At 42.1% G+C, this 24,922-nt stretch overlaps 1 protein-coding gene and 1 long non-coding RNA gene across 28 annotated transcripts in view; both read left to right on the plus strand.

Moving 5' to 3' along the window:
- WNK1 (WNK lysine deficient protein kinase 1) overlaps window positions 1-24,922 on the plus strand; it is a 173,431-nt gene that overhangs the window by 62,353 nt on the left and 86,156 nt on the right. The window lies entirely within an intron of this gene.
- On the plus strand, window positions 7-24,558 carry LOC138843849 (uncharacterized). The gene is made up of 2 exons (XR_011378952.1): window positions 7-18,920; window positions 19,930-24,558. It is a non-coding gene; the product is annotated as an uncharacterized lncRNA (long non-coding RNA).

Genomic DNA, 24,922 nt, shown 5'->3' on the forward strand with positions numbered 1-24,922 from the left:
GTCTGTCAATTACTAAAGTTGACCAAGAATTAGGAAGAATTCTACTTTTGTTGCTCAGCCTAAGGAGGAAATAGAATCCTTCCATCTTTTATTACATGCATATGTCTTCTTGTCCAGGTAGTCTTCAGACATGTGAAGTGATTTGATAATTATTTGTTGGTAAGGATTGAAATGAGAAACTACTGCAGAATAAATCTAGTTATTTTAAATTACACTAGTCTGTATTTCTAAAATTGAGTGGCTAAGTAAGCATGTCAAATATCATGATAGCCCTCTAGTGGTTAAAATGAGATTACAGTTTTTTTGAGGTACCTTATCCATTTTTTACCACTTGGTATTGTTTTTTGCTACATCTATGTAACTATGTTGTATGCAAAGTATATTGTGATAATTATCGCTTAAAATTACTTTCACTTTCATTTCCCATATCATCTCATTTATTCCAGAAGAACTAGACCTATTATCCCAGGAAAACAGGTAAAAATGCAGAATTTCCATTACCTGTTAAAAAGGATGTTAAATAAGAGAGTATGCTTTTGGAATCCCAGGTCTATCAGAGTATCAATTTGTATTCAGATAAGACCCTGTTATAAATTATACAGTGTAAGTTTTTCACTGTGGAGGTACTTGATCTTTAAAAATTGTGACTATGGTATATATTTATTCCCTGTTTAAAAAATTTACTGACCTAATTAATCCCCCCTTAATTGATCATGATTTATTATGTGCTTAGCATCTTAAACATATTGAATAATCCCAACACTATTGAGCAGATAAATACTACTTTGAAACATAGTATTTTATTTTCGAGATATAGTCAACTTGAACATGCCCTTCAAAACCCAAGATTCACATGACAGAAAGCCAATGGATCCTTTATTTTTTGAAAATCTTAATTTCACCACCCAACTTCTCCAACTCTGTTTATGACAACTTCTTTTTTCCTAGTTATCCATGTTTCTTGTCACATATCTGTTTTTTCTACTAAACTGTACTACCTAGCACTGTATCTGAAATTTGGTAGTTATTTGAATGAGTTAAGGAGAATTTTGTGGTAGTTTTGTGTGTGTGTATACATATATGTATATATATTTGTATATATACATACTATGAGAATCTTTTCACTGGTTTAGATACTTAGTTGGTTGTCAGAAGTCCATCAAGCATGCCTAATATTTACTAGTTTTTAAAACTATTTTGAGGGGCCGGCACTGTGGCACAGTGGGTTAATGCCCTGGCCTGAAGCGCTGGCATCCCATATGGTTCGAGACCTGGCTGCTCCACTTCCTGTCCAGCTCTCTGCTATGGCCCAGGAAAGCAGTGGAAGATGGCCCAACTCCTTGGGCCCCTGCACCCATGTGGGAGACCAGGAAGAAGCTTCTGGCTCCTGGCTTCGGATTGGCACAGCTCCAACTGTTGGGGCCATCTGGGGAGTGAACCATTGGATGGAGACCTCTCTCCCTCTCTCTCTCTGTGTAACTCTGACTTTCAGATAAATAAAGAAATCTTTAAAAAAAGTAAATAAAACTATTCTGAGAGACTTTGGGTAACATAGTAGATTGATCTCTTCTGAAATGGTTGTTCCCCACCAATGAACTAAAATATGGAATATGATACACATGTTTTCAATAAACATCCAAGCTTCAAAGAAGATAAAAAAGCAAAGAAGAGGTAATGTTACTCAAAACCAAAACAGGAGCTGATATCCTAGCAGTCTATTGGGATTTCATACCCAGCATAGGACTTGAAGAGTGTAGATACTTAGAGTTGTAATGTCCATGCAATGACAAAAGGCCTTACTATTCAGTAGAGGGAAGAGAGCAGGAACTTAGGCTGTGGAAAATGGAATTGTCTGTGAAAAGGGAGAATTTGACACCATAGCCAGTAAAAACTACAGGGAGTTTGCCCCTTTGCCAGGACTATGGATGAGAGGGGAATCCCTGTGAAAAATCAAAATTCCTGGGGGCAGCGCTATGGCGGAGTGGGTAAAGCCACCACCTGCAGTGCCAGCATCCCATATGGGCGCCAGTTTGAGACCCAGCTGCTCCACTTCTGATGTCCTGGAAAAGCTGTAGAAGTTGGCCCAAGGGCCTCTGTGCCCGCTTGGGAGACCCAGAAGAAACTCCTGGCTACCGGCTTCAGATCAACATAATTCTTGCCATTTGGAGAGTGAGCCAGTGGATGGAAGAGCTTTCTCTCTCTCTCTCTCTCTCTCTCTCTGCCTCTGCCTCTGCCTCTGCCTCTGCCTCTCTCTAACTCTGCCTTTCAAATAAATAAATAAATCTTTAAAAAAAAGAAAAAGAAAAATCAGAAGTCCCACTGTTTTGTCCACTTTGCCTCTCTAGATGTTGCCAGTGTTAATACTCTACATTCTTCCATGTCATATGTAAATGACTTTATACTATAAATTTACACTATCTGCTTTTTACAAGAATCCTAAGCCAAACAAAACATATCATAGTTGATCTAGAAACAAAGAAAACTCCCAGGAGCATATTCACAGTTCATTGGACCAAGCAGTTTTCAAAGATAACCCATCAATTAAATTATAAATCATAACAGTGAAGGTGAACAGACACAACTGGAAAATAGCACTGCAGCAATTAAAGATGCTATAAACAAGTCTAAAAGTGATTACAAAATGGGTATATAAAGACATCTATAAAGAATATAGAGAGAGTACATAAAAATTTAAAAATGAAATGAAGTTGTAAAGAAGGAATAGTGCTCAACCAAAGAAGGATAAACATAATTGAAAAAGACCTGGAGAACTTCCAGAAATGAAAACAAGTCACTGAAATTAAAACTTCAGTGGTTGGCTGGCGCTGTGGCTCACTTGGCTAATCCTCCGCCTGCGGCGCCGGCACCCCAGGTTCTAGTCCCAGTTGGGGCGCTGGGTACTAGTCCTGGTTGCTCCTCTTCCAGTCCAGCTCTCTGCTATGGCCTGGGAGGGCAGCAGAGGATGGCCCAAGTACTTGAGTCCCTGCACCCGCATGGGAGACCAGGAGGAAGTACCTGGCTCCTGGCTTCGGAGGATCAGCACAGTACGCCGGCTGTAGCAACCATTAGGGGAGTAACCAATGAAAGGAAGACTTTTCTCTCTGTCTCCCTCTCACTGTCTATAACTGTCTCTCTCTCTCACTATCTAACTCTGCCTGGCCAAAAAAAAAAAAAAAAAAAAAACCACACACACACACACACAAAACACAAAAAACCACTTCAGTGGTTAGGATAAAGAACAGCCTAAATTGAGAAAGTAGTGGCTCATATAGAGGATATGTAGAGCTCTTTCTTTCTGTTTGAGATTTATTTATTTATTTGAAAGGCAGAGAGAGCGAGAGACAGAGAGATCTTGTATCCATTGGTTCACTTCCAGATACCTATAACAGTCTCAGGGCTGAGCCAGGCCAAAGCCAAGAATTCCATCGAGGTCTTCCACATGTGAGGCAGGGGCCTAACTACTTGGGGCTGTCATCTGCTATCTTCCAGGATACATTAGCAGGAAGTTTTATTGGAAGCAGGGCAGCCAGCTGATATTCAAACTGGCACTCCAATATAGGTTACCAATGTCACAAGCTGCAGTTAAACCCATTGTGCCATAATGCCTACCCCGGTAAACAAGCTTCTAAGAAAGTAGATTAGGAATATACATAGTTATACCCTGAAGAATACAGAATAACTAGGAACACTAGTAGCATTTGAAGAGGCACACTGGGTGAACAGAATGGGAGTGAGTTACAAGGAGTGTGCTTTTTGTATCTTTAATTTCTACCTTTGTTCTATACATATAAATACTTAAAATATAACAACCATATCCAACAATTAAGATGACAAAGTATCAGAAAGTTTGAGGCCGGCGCTGCGGCTCACTATGCTAATCCTCCGCCTGCGGCGCCAGCACCCCGGGTTCTAGTCCCAGTTGGGGCGCCAGGTTCTGTCCTGGTCGCTCCTCTTCCAGTCCAGCCCTCTGCTGTGGCCCGGGAGTGCAGTGGAGGATGGATGGCCTAGGTCCTTGGGCCCTGCACCCTCATGGGAGACCAGGAGGAAGCACCTGGCTCCTGGCTTTGGATCAGCGCAGCGTGCCGGCCACAGCAGCCACTTGAGGGGTGAACCAATGGAAAAAGGAAGACCTTTCTCTCTGTCTCTCTTTCTCACTGTCTAACTCTGCCTGTCAAAAGAAAAAAAAGGAAAGTTTGAGTCAGAAAGTGGAAATAAATTTAGATTTATTTTATAAGTTGACATGAAATTTACCTAACAAAATTAATTTTAACTGTACAATACAGTGGCATTCATTACATTCACAATGTTGTGTAACCAACACATCAAGCTCCTAAACATTTTCATCATCTTAAAAACAACAATCTGTATCTACTAAGCATCTCTTCCTGTTTCCCCTTCCTTTAAGCCTATGCTATGTATGCATTCTTTAATTGTGAATTGTCTAAGTTGTTAGGCATTTTTCTTTTTAAATTCAAAACTCTTTTCTGATCATTATCTGCTTCAATTTCGAAGCCTCAGAGGCTAAGGTGGCAGGAGGATTTAGCTGAGAGAGCCTTAGACTTGAAACCCCAGCTCCTATTATCAACTCTGCCTCTGACCAGCTATAATTTGGGGCAAGTAGCTACCCTTTTCTGGACCCCTCGTCCCCATCTGAAAACAAGGGGTTGGACTAACTCATGTTTAGTATTCATAGATGGAAATTTTATAAGTTTGTTAAAAAATTAAGGGGAGGAAGATAGGTAAATTTGCTTTTATACATGTCTTCACCATCTTATATATATATATATATATGTATAATTTTTTTTTTTTTTTTTTGAGAGAGAGAATTACAGACAGAGAGAGGGAAAGACAGAGAGAAAGGTCTTCCATCTGCTGGTTCACTCCCCAAATGGCCTATCCAAAGCCAGGAGCCAGGAGCTTCCTCTGGGTTAACAATTTTTTAAAAAAAGATTTATTTGTTTACTTGAAAGACAGAATTATAGAAAAAGAGGGGAAGAGACAGAGATTTTCCATCTACTGGTTCATTTGCAATGGCTGGGGCTAGGCCAGGCCAAAGCCAGGAGCCAGGAACTTCTTCAGTTCTCCCAAATGGGTACAGGGATCCATGCACTTGGGCTATCTTCCACTGCATTCCTAGCCACATCAGTAGGGAGCTGGATCAGAAGTGAAACAGCTGGGACTCAAGTGAGATGCTGTTTTAAATGTGTAGTTCAATAATGTCAACACATACACACTTTTTTGGTTTAAGATTTGTTTTATTTGAAAGGCAGAGTTAGAGAGAGGGAAAGACAGATAGATAGTTCTTCCATCTGCTGGTTCACTCCAAAATGTCTTAATGCCCTGGGCCAGACCGAAACCAGGAGCCTGGAACTCCATCCAGGTCTCCAATGTGCATGGCAGGGGTCCTGATATTTAGGACATGCCCAACTATTTTCCCAGGTACATTAGCAAAGAGATGGATCAGAAACAGAGCAGCTAGAACTCAAACCTACACTCCAATATGGCATGCCAGCATTGCAGGCAACAGCTTAATCCCACTGCACCACAACACTGGTCCTGCTATGTGTTTTTCAATGCCCTAGACCATTTTTGTTCCTCATCTCCTTCATCACTACTTTCTTTTTTTTTTTTTTTAAGATCTATTTTTTTTTTATTTATTTATTTATTTTACAGGCAGAGTGGACAGTGAGAGAGAGAGACAGAGTGAAAAGTCTTCCTTTTCCGTTGGTTCACCCCTCAATGGCTGCTGCGGCCGGCGCCCTGATCCGAAGCCAGGAGCCAAGTGCTTCTCCTGGTCTCCCGTGTGGGTACAGGGCCCAAGCACTTGGGCCATCCACCACTGCACTCCTGGGCCACAGCAGAGAGCTGGACAGGAAGAGGAGCAACCGGGACAGAATCCGGCGCCCCGACAGGGACTAGAACCTGGTGTGCCGGCGCCACAGGCGGAGGATTAGCCTATTGAGCCTCAGCGCTGGCCTAGATCTATTTTATTTTAAAGGTAGAGTTAGAGAGAGGAAGAGACAGAGAGAGAGGTCTTCCAATGGTTTGTTCTGGGCCAGGCACTTTATCCAGGTCTCCCATGTGGGTTCAGGAACCCAAGCACTTGGGCCATCTTCCACTGCTGTCCCAGGTACATTAGCAGGGAGCTGGATTGGAAGAGGAGCAGCCAGGATTTGAACTGGTGCCCATATGGGATGCCGGCGCTGCAGGCGGAGGCTTAGCTTTCCTTTTTTTATTTTTTTTAAATTTAATTTAATTTAATTTTTTTATTTGACAGGTAGAATTAGACAGTGAGAGAGACAGAGAGAAACATTCCATTGGTTCACTCCACAAATGGCCGCTACCGGCACTGTGCCGATCCGAAGCCCCCCCAAATGGCTGCTGTGGCCAGTGAGCTGCTGCCAGCGCTGTGCGCTGATCCAAAGCCGGGAGCCAGGTGCTTCCTCCTGGTCTCCCATGCGGGTGCAGGGGCCCAAGCACTTGGGCCATCCTCCACTGCCCTCCAGGGCCACAGCAGAGAGCTGGACTGGAAGAGGAGCAACTGGGACTAGAACCCGGCACCCATATGGGATGCTGGCGCTGCAGGCGGAGGATTAACCAAGTGAGCCACAGCGCCGGCCACTGGAGGCTTAACTTACTACACCAGCGCACTGGCCCCCATTACTCTTGTATTTGTTTTTTGTAGTTTATCATTGTGATTCCCTTCTCATTCCTTTTTGAAAATTATATGTATTTTTAATTGATACACAATAATTATACATATTATGGGATACTATGTATTATGATCAGGTCAGGATAATTTATCACCTTAGACATGTTTCATTTCTTTGTATTTAGGATCCTTTTGCATGTATTTTTTAAAGGTTTATTTTATTATTTGAAAGTCAGAATTAATAGAATTACATAAGAATTACAGAATTGTATGGAGGGAGGGAGATAGATATCCAGATAGTCTTATGCGCTGGTTCACTCCCCCGAATGGCTGCAATAACCAGGGCTGACCCAGGCCAAAGCTGGGAGTCCAGAACTACATCTGGGTCTCACATGGGTAGTAGGGATCCAAGCACTTGGACCTTCTTCACTGCTTTTCCAGGCACATCAGCAAGAAGCTGGATCTGAAGTGGAGCAGCGAGGACTCAAAACATCAGTCATGTGGGATAGTGTCCCAGGCAGTGGCTTAACTCATTGTGCTACAGTGCTTACCCCTGTGTATATTTTTTATAGACATTTTCTTATTGGTTATCTTGAAGATCACAGTTAATAATGTCACAAGCTGCAGTCGAACCCATTGTGCGGTAAACTGTGTACAAATTTCTAACAATCTATTTGGAATCATACCAACTTAGTTTTATTAACATATAAAATCTTTGCTTTTATATACTTCACTGATTTTTATTTGTATATTTGTTCAACTTTTATTTAATAAATATAAATTTCCCAAATACAACTTTTGAATTATAGCGGCTTTTCTCCCCATAACCTCGCTCCCACTTGTAACCATCCCATCTCCCACTCCCTCTCCCTCTCCCATACCATTCTTCATCATGATTAATTTTCAATTATCTTTATATACAGAAGATCAACTTAGTATATACTAAGTAAAGATTTCAACAGACTGTACCCACAAAGACACACAAAGTATAGAATACTGTTTGGGTAGTAGTTTTACCATTAATTTACATAGTACAGCACATTAAGGACAGAGGTCCTACATGGGTTGCAGGTACACACCAATTCCTGTTGTTGATTTAACAGTTGACACTCTAATTTATGATGTCAGTAATCACCCGAGGCTCTTGTCATGAGCTACCAAGGCTTTGGAAGCCTCTTGAGTTCACCAACTCTGTTCTTACTTAGACAAGGCCATATTCAAAGTGGAAGTTCTCTCCTCCCTTCAGAGAAAGGTACTGCATTCTTTGATGGCCCATTCTTTCCTCTGGGATCTCACTCACAGAGACCTTTCATGTAGGGTTTGTTCCCCCCTCCCCCCACAGTGTTTTGGTTTTCCATGCCTGCGAAACTCTCATGGGCTTTTTAGCCAGATCCGAATGCCTTAAGGGCTGATTCTGAAGCCAGAGTGCTGTTTATGGCATTTGCCATTCTATGAGTCTGCTGTGTATCCTGCTTCCCATGTAGGATCATTCTCTTCTTTTTAATTCTATCAATTATTATTTGCAGACACTGGTCTTATGTATGTAATCCCTTTGACACTTAATCCTATCTTTTTGATCAATTGTGAATTTAAACTGATCACTTTAATAAGTAAGATGGAATCGGTACATGCCACCTTGATGGAGTTGAATTGGGATCCCCCAGCATGTTTCTAGATCTACCGTTAGGGGTAAGTCCGAGAGAGCATGTGCCGATCGGTACATCTCTTCCCTCTCTTATTCCCACTCTTATATTTAACAGGTATCACTTTTCAATTAAATTTAAACACTAAGAATAATTGTGTGTTAATTAAAAGTTCAACCAATGGTATTAAGTAGAACAAAAAAATACTAAAAGGAATAAAATAGTAAGTTGTTCCTCGACATTCAGGGCAAGGGCTGATCAAGTCACTGTTTCTCATAGTGTCCGTTTCACTTCAACAGGTTTGCTTTTAGGTGCTCAGTTGTCACAGATCAGGGAGAACATATGATATTTGTCCCTTTGGGACTGGCTTATTTCACTCAGCGTGATCTTTTCCAGATTCCTCCATTTTGTTGCAAATGACCAGATCCCGTTTTTTTTTTAACTGCCATATAGTATTCTTTTTTTTTTTTTTTTTTTTTTTTTTTGACAGGCAGAGTGGACAGTGAGAGAGAGAGAGACAGAGAGAAAGGTCTTCCTTTGCCGTTGGTTCACCCTCCAATGGCCGCCGCGGCCGGCGCACCGCGCTGATCCGATGGCAGGAGCCAGGTACTTATCCTGGTCTCCCATGGGGTGCAGGGCCCAAGCACTTGGGCCATCCTCCACTGCACTCCCTGGCTACAGCAGAGAGCTGGCCTGGAAGAGGGGCAACCGGGACAGAATCCGGCACCTCGACCGCAACTAGAACCCGGTGTGCCAGCGCCGCAAGGTGGAGGATTAGCCTAGTGAGCTGCGGCGCCGGCCAAATTCTATAGAGTACATATCCCATAATTTCTTTATCCAGTCTTCTGTTGATGGGCATTTAGGTTGATTCCAGGTCTTAGCTATTGTGAATTGAGCTGCAAGAAACATTAAGGTGCAGACATCTGTTTTATTTGCCAATGTAATTTCCTTTGCGTAAATTCCAAGGAGTTGGATGGCTGGGTTGTATGGTAGGGTTATATTCAGGTTTTTGAGAATCTCTAGACTGACTTCCATAGTGGCTTGACCAGTTTGCATTCCTACCAACAGTAGATTAGTGACCCTTTTTTCCCACATCCTCGCCAGCATCGGTTGTTAGTTGATTTCTGTATGTGAGACATTCTAACCGGGGTGAGGTGAAACCTCATTGTGGTTTTGATTTGCATTTCCCTGATGGCTGGTGATGCTGAACATTTTTTCATGTGTCCGTTGGCCATTTGGATTTCCTCTTTTGAAAAATGTCTATTGAGGTCCTTGGCCCATCTCTTAAGTGGGTTGTATGTTTTGTTGTTGTGGAGTTTCTTGATCTCTTTGTAGATTCTGGTTATTAACCCTTTATCTGTTGTATAGTTTGCAAATATTTTTTCCCATTATGTTGTTTGCTTCTTCACTTTCCTGACTGTTTCTTTTGTAGTACATAAATTCTCAATTTGGTATAATCCCAGTTGTTAATTTTGGCTTTGACTGCCTGTGCCTCTGGGATCTTTTCCAAGAAATCTTTGCCTGTGCCTATATCTTGCAGGGTTTCTCCAATGTTCTCTAATAATTTGATGGTGTCAGGTCATAGATTTAGATCTTTAATCCATGCTGAATGGATTTTGTGTAAGTTGTAAGGTAGGGGTCTTGCTTCATGCTTCTGCATGTGGAAATCCAGTTTTCCCAGCACCATTTGTTGAATAGATTATCCTTGCTCCAGGAATTGGTTTTAGAATCTTGATCAAATAACAGATACTGCGAGAGTCGTCAGAGGGTTTTGCTACAGCATGTGCATGAAGGCTATCAGAAAGATCTGTGGGAGTACATTGAGGACTGAGAGTGGCCCCACATAAAATGAACTCTGAAATCTTTACCATCTAGAGTGCTCATGCAATTAAAACAAACAAAACAAACACAAACAAGGAGGCACTAAGCCTATTCTGACACGACTGGTCTATAGTACCAGAATTCTGTTTTGTTAACGGAAAGTTTAAGTAAATTATATTGTAATAAAAAAGGTAGATAAACCATTGTACAACAGTATTCTAGGCCGCCAACAAAAGTGTGACACACACTAAAAGCCCTCCAACTTTAACTTGTAACGTAGCTTCATTCTCAAAGTTGACTCCTTGTTTCTTTTTCTTTTCCCTGAGTGTAGTACAGTTAAACTTTCCAACAGCTCCTTGACACTGCTTTTCATGTCCAAACCAGACATTTTGTTGTACTTTGGTAAAGGCCCTCTTCCCTTTCCTACCCACACACACAATACGCCCACACACACAGACTGACTCTCTTACTCAAAGTCATGAGTGAACGATTACTCCTTGTGAAGAAAATTCTTGGGACAAGGAAGGGGGTAGGCAGCAAGAGGATTAAACAAACAAAAACAAAATGCTTTGTATATGACTTTTTTTTTTTTTTTTTTTTTTACAGGCAGAGTGGACAGTGAGAGACAGAGACAGAGAGAAAGGTCTTCCTTTGCCGTTGGTTCACCCTCCAATGGCCGCCGCGGCCGGCGCACCGCGCTGATCCGATGGCAGGAGCCAGGAGCTTTTCCTGGTCTCCCATGGGGTGCAGGGCCCAAGCACCTGGGCCATCCTCCACTGCACTCCCTGGCCACAGCAGAGAGCTGGCCTGGAAGAGGGGCAACCGGGACAGAATCCGGCGCCCCAACCGGGACTAGAACCCGGTGTGCCGGCGCCGCTAGGCGGAGGATTAGCCTAGTGAGCCGCGGCGCCGGCCTGTATATGACTTTTAAAAACAAGAGGACAACACAGTATTTTTCAAAATTGTATATAGCGCATATGCATGGACAAAGCAAGCATGGCACGTGTTTGCATAATGTTCAATTACAAAAATATTCTTTAAAAAAAAAAAAGAATCTTGATCAAATATAAGTTGGCTGTAGATGTTTGGATTGATTTCTGGTGTTGGTGTTCTGTTACATTGGTCTATCCATCTGTTTCTGTACCAGTACCATGCTGTTTTGATTATAACTGCCCTGTAGTATGTCCTGAAATCTGGTATTGTGATGCCTCTGGGTTTGTTTTTGTTGCACAAGATTGCTTTAACTATTCGAAGTCTCCTGTGCCTCCATATGAATTTCAGCATCAATTTTTCCAGATCTGAAAAGAATGTCTTTGGTGTCTTGATTGGCATCGCATTGAATCTATAAATTGCTTTTGGAGGAATGGACATTTTGATGATATTGATTCTTCCAATCCATGAGCATGGAAGATTTTTCCTTTTTTTTTTTTTTTTTTTTTTTTGTATCCTCTTCTATTTCTTTCTTTAAGATTTTGTAATTCTCATTGTAGAGATCTTTGACGTCCTTGGTTAAGTTGATTCCGAGGTATTTTATTGTTTTTATAACTATTGTGGATGGGATTGATCTTAGCAGTTCTTTCTCAGTCATGGCATTGCCTGTGTATACAAACTTCTATGAGTTCCAATAGTTTCTTTGTAGAGTTCTTTGGATCCCCTAAATAAAGAATCATATCATCTGCAAAGAGGGATAGTTTGAGTTCTTCCTTCCCAATTTGTATCCCTTTAAATTCTTTTTCTTACCTAATGGCTCTGGATAAAACTTCCAGAACTATATTGAATAGCAGTGGTGAGAGTGGGCATCCCTGTCTGGTACCAGATCTCTGTGGAAATGCTTCCAGCTTTTCCCCATTCAATAGGATGCTGGCTGTGGGTTTTTCATAAATTGCTTTGATTGTATTGAGGAATGTTCCTTCCATACCCAGTTTGCTTAGAGTTTTCATCATGAAAGGGTATTGTATTTTATCGAATGCTTTCTCTGCATCTATTGAGATAATCATATGGTTTTTCTTCTGCAGTCTGTTAATGTGGTATATCACATTGATTGATTTGCGAACATTGAACCATCCCTGCATACCAGGGATAAATCCCACTTGGTCTGGGTGGATGATCTTTCTGATGTGTTGTTGCATTCTATTGTCCAGAATTTTATTGAGGATTTTTTTTCATCTATGTTCATCAGGGAAATTGGTCTGTAATTCTCTTTCTCTGGTGCATCTTTTTTCAAGTTTAGGAATTAAGGTGATGCTGGCTTTATAGAAAGAATTTGGGAAGATTCCCTCATTTTCGATTTTTCTGAATAGTTTGAGAAGAATTGGAGTCAGTTCTTCTTTACATGTCTGGTAGAATTCAGCAGTGAATCCATCTGGTCCTGGGCTTTTCTTTGTTGGGAGGGCCTTTATTACTGATTGAATTTCTGACTCAGTTATGGGTCTGTTTAGGTTTCCTACGTCTTCATGGTTCAATTTAGGCAGGTTGCATGTGTCCAAGAATCTATCCATTTCTGATAGATTTCCCTGTTTGCCGGCATACAACTCTTTGTAGTAATTTCTGATGACTTTTTATTTCTGTGTGTCTTTTGTTACATTCCCTTTTTCATCTCTGATTTTATTGATTTGGGTCTTTTCTTTTTTTAGTGAGTTGGGCCAATGGTTTGTCAATTTTGTTTTTTTTTAAAAAAAACAGCTCTTCGTTTGGCTGCTCTTTTGTAATTTTTTTTTTGGATTCAATTCTGTTGATTTCTTTTCTAATTTTAATTATTTCTCTTCTCCTGCTAGTTTGAGGGGTCTGGTTTGCTGCAGTTTTTCTAGATCCTTGAGATGCATTGATAGCTCATTTGCTTGGTGCCTTTCCAATTTCCTGATGTAGGCACCTATTGCTATATACTTTCCTCTTAATACTGCTTTTGCTATATCCCATAAGTTTTGATTTGTTGTGTTGTTATCCTCATTTACTTCCAGAAAGTTTTGATTATTTTTTTGATTTCTTCTATGACTCACTTTTCATTCAGGAGCATGTTATTCAATCTCCATGTGTTTGCATATGCTTTAGGGATTCCTGAGTTGCTAATTTCCAGCTTCATTCCACTGTGGTCTGAGAAGCTACATGGTATGATTTTGATTCTTTTGAATTTGCTGAGACTTGCTTTATGGCCTAATATGTGCTTAATCCTAGAGTAGGTTCCATGTATTGCTGAGAAGAATGTGTATTCTTTAAGTGTAGGATGAAAAGTTCTGTAGATATCTGTTAGATCCATATAGTCTATAGTGTCAATAAAATCTGCTGTTTCCTTGTTAATCTTCCGTCTGGTTGATCTATTTCTTTTTTTTATTTTTTATTTTTTTTATTTTTATTTTTTTGACAGGCAGAGTTAGACAGTGAGAGAGAGAGAGAGAGACAGAGAGAAAGGTCTTCCTTCTGTTGGTTCACCCCCCAAATGGCCGCCATGACCGGCACGCTATGTCAATCCGAAGCCAGAAGCCAGGTGCTTCCTCCTGGTCTCCCATGTGGGTGCAGGGCCCAAGGACTTGGGCTATCCTCCACTGCCTTCCTGGGCCACAGCAGAGAGCTAGACTAGAAGAGGAGCACCCAGGACAGAATCCGACACCCCAACTGGAACTAGAACCTGGGGTTCCGGCGCCGCAGGCGGAGGATTAGCCTAGTGAACCGCGGTGCCGGCCCATATGTCTATTTCTGAAAGTGGAGTATTGAAGTCATCCTATACTATTGTATTGGAGTCTAAGTCTCGCTTTAAGTTCCTTAACGTATCTTTCAAATAAGTGCCTTGTAATTAGGTGCATATACGTTTATAATAGTTACATCTTCCTGTTGAATTGATCCCTTAATCATTATATAGTGCCCTTCTTTGTCTCTCTTAACAGTTTTTGTATTAAAGTTTATTTTGTCTGATATTACGATGGTTACGCCAGCTCTTTTTTGGTTTCTGTTGGCATGGAATATCTTTTTTCAACCTTTCACTTTCAGTCTGCATGCATCTTTGCAGCAAATAATGGGTTTTGTTTTTTAATCCATTCAGCCAGTCTGTTTCTTTTAATTGGAGAGTTGAGGCCATTTACATTCAATGTGACTATTGATAAGTAGTGACTTTGCCCTGCCGTTTTTCTAAAGATATTTCTAATATATGCTTTGAACTCCCTGTGATCTTTTACTAGGAGGTTTTCTTCCTTTACCTTCTTTTGTATTGGTGGCCATGTTTCTGTGTGTAACACATCTTTAAGCATCTTTTGCAGGGCTGTACGAGTGGCGACAAATTGCTATGAAAGGTCTTTATTTCACCTTCATTCACAAATGAGAGCTTTGTAGGATATAATATTCTGAGATGGCAGTTTTTTCTCTAGTACTTGGGCTATATCTCGCCATTCCTCCTAGCCTGTAGGGTTTCTGATGAGAAGTCTGCTGTGAGTCTAATTGGAGATCCTCTGAGAATAATCTGACGTTTCTCTCTTGCACATTTTAGAATCTTTTCTTTAGGTTTTACTGTGGTGAATTTGATTGCAATGTGTCATGGTGAGGATCTCTTTTGGTCATGTTTATTGGGGGTTCTGTGTGCTTCCTGTACTTGGATGTCTCTGTCCTTCTCCAAACCTGGGAAGTTTTTCTGCTATAGCATCTCACTAAAAAGGCCTTCTAATCCTTTCTCTCTCTCCAGACCTTCAGGAACTCCCAAAACCCAAATGTTGGTTTTTTTAATAGTACCCTGTAGATTCCCCACAATATTTTTTAGATTTCTAATTTCCTCTTCTTTTCTTTGGTTTGACTGTATAGTTGTTTTTTTTTTTTTTTTAACAGGCAGAGTTAGACAGTGAGACAGAGAGAGAGTGAGAGTTATATACAGTGAGAGAGAGAGAGAGAGAAGGGTCTTCCTTCTGTTGGTTCACTCCTTTAGTGGCTGCCACGGCCGGTGCTGCGCCAATCCAAAGCCAGGAGCCGGGTACTTCCTCCCAGTCTCCCATGTGGGTGCAGGGCCCAAGTACTTGGGCTATCCTCCGCTGCCCTCCTGGGCCGCAGCAGAGAGCTGGACTGGAAGAGGAGCACCAGGACTAGTGCCCGGCACCACAACCGGGACTAGAACCCGGGGTGCCGGCTCCACAGGCAGAGGATTAGCCAGGTGAGCCACGGTGCCAGCCTTAACTGTATACTTTTCTGTGCTCTGTCTTCTAAGTCCTTTATTTTCTGCCTCACTGATTCTATTTTTAAGACTCTCAAATGTGGTTTTTATTTGTTCTATTGAATTCTTCATTTCATTTTGGTTTCTCTTCAATATCTCAATTTCATGTTCTAGTAAATTCCTCATTTCATTTTGATTCCTCCCTATTTCATTTTCACAAGAGAGATTTTCTGTCCTGTCCTGTATGGATTTCTGTAGATCATGCATTTGTTTTTGATAACTTCTAAATGTTCTTATCATAAATTTTTTGAAATCCATAGCTTGCATTTATTTTATCTCATCATCTTCATAATCTTGTATTGGAGTGTCATGTTCATTTGGGACCGTCATGATGTCTTCCTTGTTCTTGTTTCCTCGGTTTTTGCATTTTTTGTTTGGCATTGTGGAGATATTCTTGGCCTCCCCCTCCCCCCGCCCGCCACTGTGGTGACTTTTCTCGGCATACTAGGACTCTAGATTAAGTGGACTGTCTGCTTTTGGTGAATCTCTAGAGGCTTATGGTGGGTATGGCCAGAGAGCTCTGTTCAGTTCTTCAGAGTTAAGGGTATGCCAAAGGTGACACACCCAGGTTTGGCGTGGTAAATCTTCTCTCTCTCTCTCTCTCTCTCTCTCTCTCTCTTTTTTTATTCAGAAGGGAAGTAATTCCACTCAGCTGAGCTCTTCTCCTCGATGGCAATCAGTACCTGAGTGCCAGCCCCAGTGGGTATAATATTCGTCTGCTCTGTCCCAAGGACCATGCAAAGGATCTGTGCAGTCCTCAGTGTAAGCTCAAATTCCCCTGCAATATCTCTCATCAGGTAGCCAGGGCTGCCTGAGCCAGATTCCCCTGCAGTATCTTTCACCGGGTATCCAGGGCCATGTGAGCCAGATTCCCCTGCAGTGTATCTCACCAGATAGCCAAGGCCGCCTGAGTTTGTGGCATCTCCCACCAAGACAACTCACGTTTCAGCCACACCATGAGTTCTCCCACATACCCTCAGTGGTTTTTTTTTCCCCACTGTCCTGGTTCATAAGCTCTACACATTCACTAGGTCTTAGTCTCATGTTATTACTTCCCACCAGAGTCAGGTTCTTCTGCTTGGCTGAGGGCAGGCGCAGCCCCGAGCTGGCACAGCTGTTATGTATGTCCAAAATGGCACCTGCTCTGTTGTCTCACACCCCTTTGTAAGGTGTGTGGAGAGAACATGTCCGTACCGTCCCTTTTATTTTTTTTCTCTCCTCTAGTTAGGCTGGCGTACTTTCCCCAACAGGGCTGCAAGCCTCCTTCCCTCTAGGCTCTTCCCGCTGCTTTTCCACCAGTGTCTCAGGCTACTGCAGTTTCACCTCACCTCTTTTCCAGCACTGGTGCAGAGAAGGCAGCTGGGCTCCTGAGCCATGGGCGCCCATGTCCTCCATATAGATCCACCGTGTCCCTTAATTCCAATAGAGTTTCCTCTGCAGTTTTTTTCCTAACTCTTCCCTGAGACTACACTATCTCCACTTTTATTAAACTATCTTTTCCTGGACTATCAGTGAGTTCCCTCCCTATTCCGCCATCCTGGAGCCCCTTTCCTATTCGTATATTTTTAAAATCTTTTATTTATTTATTTGAGAGGTAGAGCTACAGACAGAGAAGGGGAGAGACAGGGAGAAAGGTTTTCCATCCGCTGGTTCACTTCCCAATTGGCCAGTCATGAAGCAGGAGCTTCCTCTGGGTTTCCCACACTGGTGCAGGGGTCCAAACAGTTGGGCCATCTTCTACTGATTTTCCAGGCTATAGCAGAGAGCTGGATCAGAAGAGGAGTAGCTGAGACAAGAACGAGCACCCACATGGGTTGCTGGTGCCACAGGAAGTTACATATATATTTTTAAAGGTTTATTTTATTTGAAAGGTAGAATTGCAGAGAGGGAGAGACAGAGAGATCGAGGTCTTTCATCCATTGGTTCACACCCCAGATGTCTGCAACTTCAGGGCTGGGCCCGGCCAAAGCCAGAAGCCAGGAGCTTCATCTGGGTCTCCCACATGGGTGCAGGGGCCCAGGGACTTGAGCCATCTTCCACTGCTTTTCCAAGCTCATTAGCAGGAAGCTCGACCAGAAATTGAACAGCCTAGGATGTAAACCAGTGACCGTATGCAATGCTGGCATTGCAGACAGCAGCTTAACCTGCTATTCCACAATGCTGATCCCTTAATTTATCTTTATAGTTTTTTTTGCCCATTAACATGGATTTAGAATTATTATTTGATGTGTTTTTAAATCACATAGGTAGTAAGATAAATTATGAATTCAGAATGCCTTAATGCTGGTTTTGATATTTAGATATATAGTTACTTTTTTAAAAATAAAAGATATTTATTTGAGAGGAAAAAAGAGAGAGAGAGTCCCCATCCATCAGTTCACTCCCTTAATGCCCAGTCCAGGACTGGGCAAAACAAGGAACTCAGTCAAGATCTCCCACATGTGTGACAGGGACCCAACTACCTAAGCTGTTACTGGTACCTCCCAGGTTCTGTGTTAGCAAGAGGTGTTGGAGTGAGGAGCTAGAGTCAGAGAACCCAAGCACTCTGATTTGAAATTCAAGTGTCCTAACTGGCAGCTTAACTGCTAGACCAAATACCTGCCACCATATCTGGGGTGTTTTTGTTGTTGTTTTTAATGTCTGTCTACACCGAGGGTGTCTGGTTATCATGTTTCTCCATCAAGCTGTGTGGTTGAGGCAGTTTTAATTTATTAATATTCCCTTTTTAGCACCACTTCTTATTCTCACTATATTTAGTCTCTCTGAGATGGAAAATGTTGCATTTATGGTTTGATGAAGCAGATTGGATCTCTTCTTATCCTTATTCTCACTTTGTACAGTGCTACAGTAATCATGTATGTATATGTATGCTTTAAAATAAGTTGTTTTAGCAAAAATAAAGGTTTTATTTGTTAATATGGGTGACTGTAAAATAGGTTTCTAAAATGAAATATAAGTCAAAGTGTGTGTAATTTTCATTTTTTTAGAATATTTATTTGACAGGTAGAGTTATAGACAGTGAGAAAGAGAGAGAGAAAAGTCTTCCTTCCATTGGTTCACTCACCAAATGGCTGCTATGGCCGGCACTGCACCAATCTGAAGCTAGGAGCCAGGTGCTTCCTCCTGGTCTCCCATGTGGGTGCAGGGGCTCAAGCACTTGGGCCATCTTCCACTGCCCTCTTGGGCCACAGCAGAGAGCTGGACTGGAAGAGGAGCAACCAGGACTAGAACCCGGTGCCCATATGGGATGCTGGAGCCACAGCACCAGCCAATTTTTTTTTTTTTTTTTTTTTTTAATAATAAACCATGAAGGAGGACTTGTTTACCTTTCCAGGCCTTGATTTTCCAAAACTGCAGCTCCTTGCCCTCTAGTACATAGCCATCTGTTCAGCCACACCAGTGAATCTTAATGCAGTGTACAGTGTATAAAAGAAGCTTGCCCTGGGGTCTGTGCTGTGACGTAGTGAGTAAAGCCACTGCCTATAGTGCCAGTATCCCATATAGGATGTTTGGTTCCAGCTGTTCCATTTCAGATCCAGCACCCAGCTAGTGTGCTTGTGAAGGCAGTGAAGGATAGCCCAAGTATTTGGGCCCTGCACCCACAGGGGAAACCCAGAATGTGGGGAGCAACTCGGACTAGACTAAGTTACTGGAATTAAGACTTATTCTATGCATCTGCTCTCCCACAATATGGCGCTGAGAAGGGAGCAACAACTTCTATGCAGCTGCCTCTTGCCAACTTGATTGACTGAGCTGCAGGAGCTGATCTTGCTCCTGATTGGAGGAGAGCAGCGTACTCGGTGTGTGGGTAGCAGAGTTGGGATTGGTGGAAGAGGACTATAAAGGAGGAGAGAGACAACATGCACGAGGAACATCTAAGGGGAACATCTATCTGAAGGAACACCTGTGCAGCCCCCGAGAGAGCCGGCCGGCGGTGTGCCGCTCCCCCGCGGAAGTGGGGAATGTGGCAGGGGGAACCGCCCTTCCACGGAGGTGGAAGGGACGGTAGCCAACCCGGGAAGAACCAGCAGCAAACCCGGGGAGGGCCGAGCAGACGAAAGAACAGCGCAGGGTCCTGTGTCGTTCCTCCACGAAGAGGGGGAGCGACATAATGGTGCCGTGACTCGGATAGGAAACCTAGGAGGGAAGAAACGGGAAGAAGTGGAAAATACCAGAGAAAGAGACTAGCAAAGAGCCTAGGGAAAAGCCAGACAGAAAAGGTGCTGGAAGAAGCTATCGAAAGCCTAGGCATAGACTCGGATACGGACTGTGGGAAAGAAGTTAGGATTTAAACTGAAAGCAAGAATGAGTAGAGAGAAATGAGAAAGAACGAAGCAACGAACTTCCCCGCGAACTCTCCAATGCACTCTCCAACCAACCCACACCACCATGCCGTCTCTCTCCTCCTATATAGTCCTCCTCCGCCAATCCCAACTCGGCTGCCCACACGCCGAGCACGCCGCTCTCCTCCAATCAGGAGCAGCTCCTGCAGCTTGTCAAGTTGGTGAGAGGCAGCTGGGTAGAAGCTGTTTACTCCTCTCCCAGCGCCATATTGTGGGAGAGCAGATGCATAGAATAAGTCTTAATTCCAGTAACAGTATAGTCCGAATTGCTCCCCACACCAGAAGAAGCTGTTGGCTCCTGGCTGTTGCAGCCATTTGGGGAGTAAACCAGTGGATGGAAGATCTCTCTCTCTTTCTCTCTGTAATTCTGCCTTTCAAATAAAATAAATAAATATTTTTAACAAAGATGCAATTTACCCATTTCTCCTCTTTAGCATATGCTAACCTAAAAATGTTTTTTAAAAAGGAAGAAACAGCAGCAGCGTGGCCGGCGCCGCGGCTCACTAGGCTAATCCTCCGCCTTGCGGCACCGGCACACCGGGTTCTAGTCCCGGTCGGGGCGCTGGATTCTGTCCCGGTTGCCCCTCTTCCAGGCCAGCTCTCTGCTGTGGCCAGGGAGTGCAGTGGAGGATGGCCCAAGTGCTTGGGCCCTGCACCCCATGGGAGACCAGGATAAGTACCTGGCTCCTGCCTGCCATCGGATCGGCGCGGTGCGCCGGCCGCAGCGCACTGGCCGCGGCGGCCATTGGAGGGTGAACCAACAGCAAAGGAAGACCTTTCTCTCTGTCTCTCTCTCTCACTGTCCACTCTGCCTGTCAAAAAAAAAAAAAAAAAAAAAAAAAAAAAAAAGAAAGAAAAAAAGAAACAGCAGCAGCGTGCCCTGCTGGGATTCCTCCTCTAGAAGGCTGCTGGTTTTGGCATTACTTTTCCTTTTATCATATTTCTTCTGAATTTTCTTTGATCATTTTTTTTTTTTTTTTTTTTTTTCAAAATCTCTTCCTCCTCAGGAGTTAGCTTGGCCCCCTTCTTGCAGCCCAAGGGCAATGCATAGTGAGACTCGTACCACTGTTGATACGGCGTGCTGTCTATAAGCAAAATGCAGTTCTTCACCAGCCTCTTGGTGCAGACCAGCTTGTTATTAGAGACATTGTAGACAACATCAGTAATCCTTGATTTCCTAGTACAATACTTGAAGCCCCAGGAGATGTTCCTCACATCTAGCCTCAAGGTGCGATACTTCTAGTTACCTCCTCACACCTGCACTGTATTTATGTTCGGGGAGGGGGTGGATTATCTTAGTTAGTGTTGGCCTCCAGGCCGCCCAGCTCATACTTACAGTAGAGCTTACATTTTCTCCCACTCTTACAACGCTTGTGCCAGTTGTTCGGAGATGCTTATTGCTGGGCATTGGCTGGAAGGAGTGTAATTTTCATTTTAAAAGCAGTTGAGAATGAAGTATGATTTGTTCCCATTGTTTGGGGTAATCTAAACCATGACTTATGGGATAGGTAGATTTTATTTGTCCTCTCCTCTCCTACCCCCCACCCCTTTAAAGATTTATTTAGGTTCATATTTTTTGTTAAAAATTGGAAGTTTATAAGGAGATATAGTGACATTTAAGGCCCCCAACATTTTATTGTAAAATTTTTTGATTTTACAGTTAAAATCATTAACAACTTTTTGCTGAATTTGTTTACTACATTCTGTTCATCTGTCTTTTCATCTCCCATCAATCTTATTCATTCCCAAATAAATGCATTTCATTAGAAATGAAATATATACAATATTTGTATGTTTTCTTTTCATCACAGTTAAACTTACATACAATAGCATAAATCATAATTGTAGTGAATCAGTGACTTTTGACGAAGACATTCACTCCTATAACCAAGATCCTTAAGATAGAGCATTTTCATCATACTAAAAAAAAAAAAACACCCTTTTTACTCCTTCCCGTGCAGCCCTTCCATCACCCTTACTGATATGATTTGTAACCTATAAAACCTACTTTTGCTATCAATTTCCTTTACCCAAATGAGGTAGAATTTCATTGTAGTTCCACTATGCTTTTTTAAACATTTATTTATTTGAAAATCAGAGAGAAAGCTACATCGAGAGAGAGAGAGAGAGAGAGGTCTTCATCCACTGGTTCACTCCCCAGTTGGCCTCAATGGTCAGAGCTGTGCCAATCCGGAGCCAGGAGCCTCGAGCCTCCTCCAGGTCTCCCATGCAGGTGCAGAGACACAAGGACTTGGGCCATCTTCTACTGCTTTCCCAGGCCATAGCAGGGTGCTGGATCAGAAGTGGAGCAGCCAGGCCTCGTTCCAGCACCCATATGGGATGCCGGCTTTGCAGGGGGCTGCTTAACCTGCCACAGTGCCAGCCCCTGTAGTTTCACTATTTTTTTTTTAACTTTTATTTAATGAATATAAATTTCCAAAGTACGGCTCATGGGTTACAATGGCTTCCCCCCCATAACGTCCCTCCCACCCACTACCCTCCCCTTCCCCCCTCCCTCTCCCCTTCCATTCACATGAGGATTCATTTTCGATTCTCTTTATATACAGAAGGTCAGTTTAGCATACATTAAGTAAAGATTTTAACAGTTTGCTCCCACACAGAAACATAAAGTGAAAAATAATAGATGATTTTTTAAATGATGATGAAATCAGATCAGACCTATTGTCATGTTTAATCCCAGTGAGAATCAAGTTGGGAATTGCTAATTTCTTCTTCTTCTTTTTTTTTTTTTAGAAGATCAGTTTAGTATACATGAAGTAAGGATTTCAACAGTTTGCACCCCCATAGAAACACAAAGTGAAATATACTGTTTGAGTACTTGTTATAGCATTAAGTCTCAATGTACAGCACATTAAGGACAGAGATCCTACATGAGGAGTAAGTGCACAGTGACTCCTGTTGTTGACTTTACAAATTGACACTCCTGTTTATGGCATCAGTAATCTCCCTATGCACCAGTCATGAGTTTCCAAGGCTATGGAAGCCCCTTGAGTTCTCCGACTCTTATCTTGTTTAGACAAGGTCATAGTCAAAGTGGAGGTTCTCTCCTCCCTTCAGAGAAAGGTACCTCCTTCTTTGAAGACCTGTTCTTTCCACTGGGATCTCACTCACAGAGATCTTTCATTTAGGTGTTTTTGTTTGTTTGTTTGCCAGAGTGTCTTGTCTTTCCATGCCTGAAATACTCTCATGGGCTTTTCAGCCAGATCGGAATGCCTTTAGGGCTGATTCTGAGGCCAGAGTGCTATTTAGGACATCCGTCATTCTATGAGTCTGCTGAGTATCTCGCTTCCCATGTTGGATCACTCTCCCCTTTATTTATTGTATCGGTTAGTATTAGCAGGTACTAGACTTGTTTATGTGTTCCCTTTGACTCTTAGTCCTTTCATTATGATCAATTGTGAACTGAAATTGATCACTTGGACTAGTGAGATGGCATTGGTACATGCCACCTTGATGGGATTAAATTGGAGTCCCCTGGTATGTTTCTAACTCTACCATTTGGGGCAAGTCAGCTTGAGCATGTCCCAAATTGTACATCTCTTCCCTCTCTTATTCCCACTCTTATGTTTAACAGGGATCACATTTCAGTTAAATTTCAACACTTAAGAATAACTGTGTATTAATTACAGAATTAAACCAGTCATATTAAGTAGAACAGACAAAAAAAACTACTAAGAGGGCTAATGTATTAAGTTGTTCATTAACAGTCAGGGCTATGCTGATCAAGTCACCATTTCTCATAGTGTCGATTTCACTTCAACAGGTTTCCTATTTGGTGTTCAGTCAGTTGTCACTGGTCAGGGAGAACATATGGTATTTGTCCCTTTGGGACTGGCTTATTTCACTCAGCATGATGTGTTCCAGATTCCTCCATTTTGTTGCAAATGACTGGATTTCGTTGTTTCTTACTGCGGTATAGTATTCTAAAGAGTACATATCCCATAATTTCTTTATCCAGTCTACCGTTGATGGGCATTTAGGTTGGTTCCAGGTCTTGGCTATTGTGAATTGTGCTGCAATAAACATTAAGGTGCAGACCGCTTTTTTGTTTGCCGATTTAAATTCCTTTGGGTAAATTCCAAGGAGTGGGATGGCTGGGTCAAACGGTAGGGCTATATTCAGGTTTCTGAGGAATCTCCAGACTGACTTCCATAGTGGCTTGACCAGTTTGCATTCCCACCAACAGTGGGTTAGTGTCCCTTTTTCCCCACATCCTCGCCAGCATCTGTTGTTGGTAGATTTCTGTATGTGAGCCATTCTAACCGGGGTGAGGTGAAACCTCATTGTGGTTTTGATTTGCATTTCCCTGATTGCTAGTGACCTTGAACATTTTTTCATGTGCCTGTTGGCCATTTGGATTTCCTCTTTTGAAAAATGTCTATTGAGGTCCTTGGCCCATCTCTTAAGTGGGTTGTTTGTTTTTGTGGAGTTTCTTGATCTCTTTGTAGATTCTGGTTATTAACCCTTTATCTGTTGTATAGTTTGCAAATATTTTTTCCCATTATGTTGTTTGCTTTATTCTTAGAGCTAGATTTCCATGTGTGTGTGTGTATATGTGTTTTTAAAGTGGTTCTCTGCAAATTGTGTTTATATCTTTAACACAATTTGATTTATACTGTACAGTTTAATGTAAAATATGACCCGTGCACAGATATACTTTGATTTAGCCTCTTTAATACTGTTCTTCATGCCATAATTTTCATGATACATTTATATATTCTGTAGACCCCCATAGTGTTAAGAGATTTTCTTCTAACTAATCAAATGTATTTTAATGGTACTGAGAAAAAGATAATTTTTATATTTAGCACTTTTAGTGCTGTTGATTTTTTTCCTCAGAAGTCCATTGTATTGTGCATTGCAATTCGATCCCTACTTTATCTTCCCTGCAATGAGTAGCATTCGAAATCTAGTGGGTTTTTTTAGCATTGGCTGGGTTGCCAGTATTTCATATATTTCACATATTTCAGAGGTCATCTGGAGTTTTGGCAGAGAGAGTATGCAGAGTTCAGGATTTTCCTTCTGTGCTTACTTTCTAGGATTTTCTCCTTTCCTCTGTAGATGTCCACTGTCCCATAGATCTTCCTCCAATGATGGAACTATTCTACAATTTGTACTGTCCAAAGTGGTACCTTGTGCCACATGTGACTTTGAGTACTTGAAATGTGGCTAGTGCAACTAAGAAACAGAATTTTTACTTTAATTAATCTACACTTAAATATAGTCATGTTTCTGTGGCAGATACTTTCTCTGCACT

The sequence above is a fragment of the Oryctolagus cuniculus genome, chromosome 9 (genome assembly GCF_964237555.1).
Source record: "Oryctolagus cuniculus chromosome 9, mOryCun1.1, whole genome shotgun sequence".
NCBI classification, from domain to species: Eukaryota; Metazoa; Chordata; class Mammalia; order Lagomorpha; family Leporidae; genus Oryctolagus; species Oryctolagus cuniculus.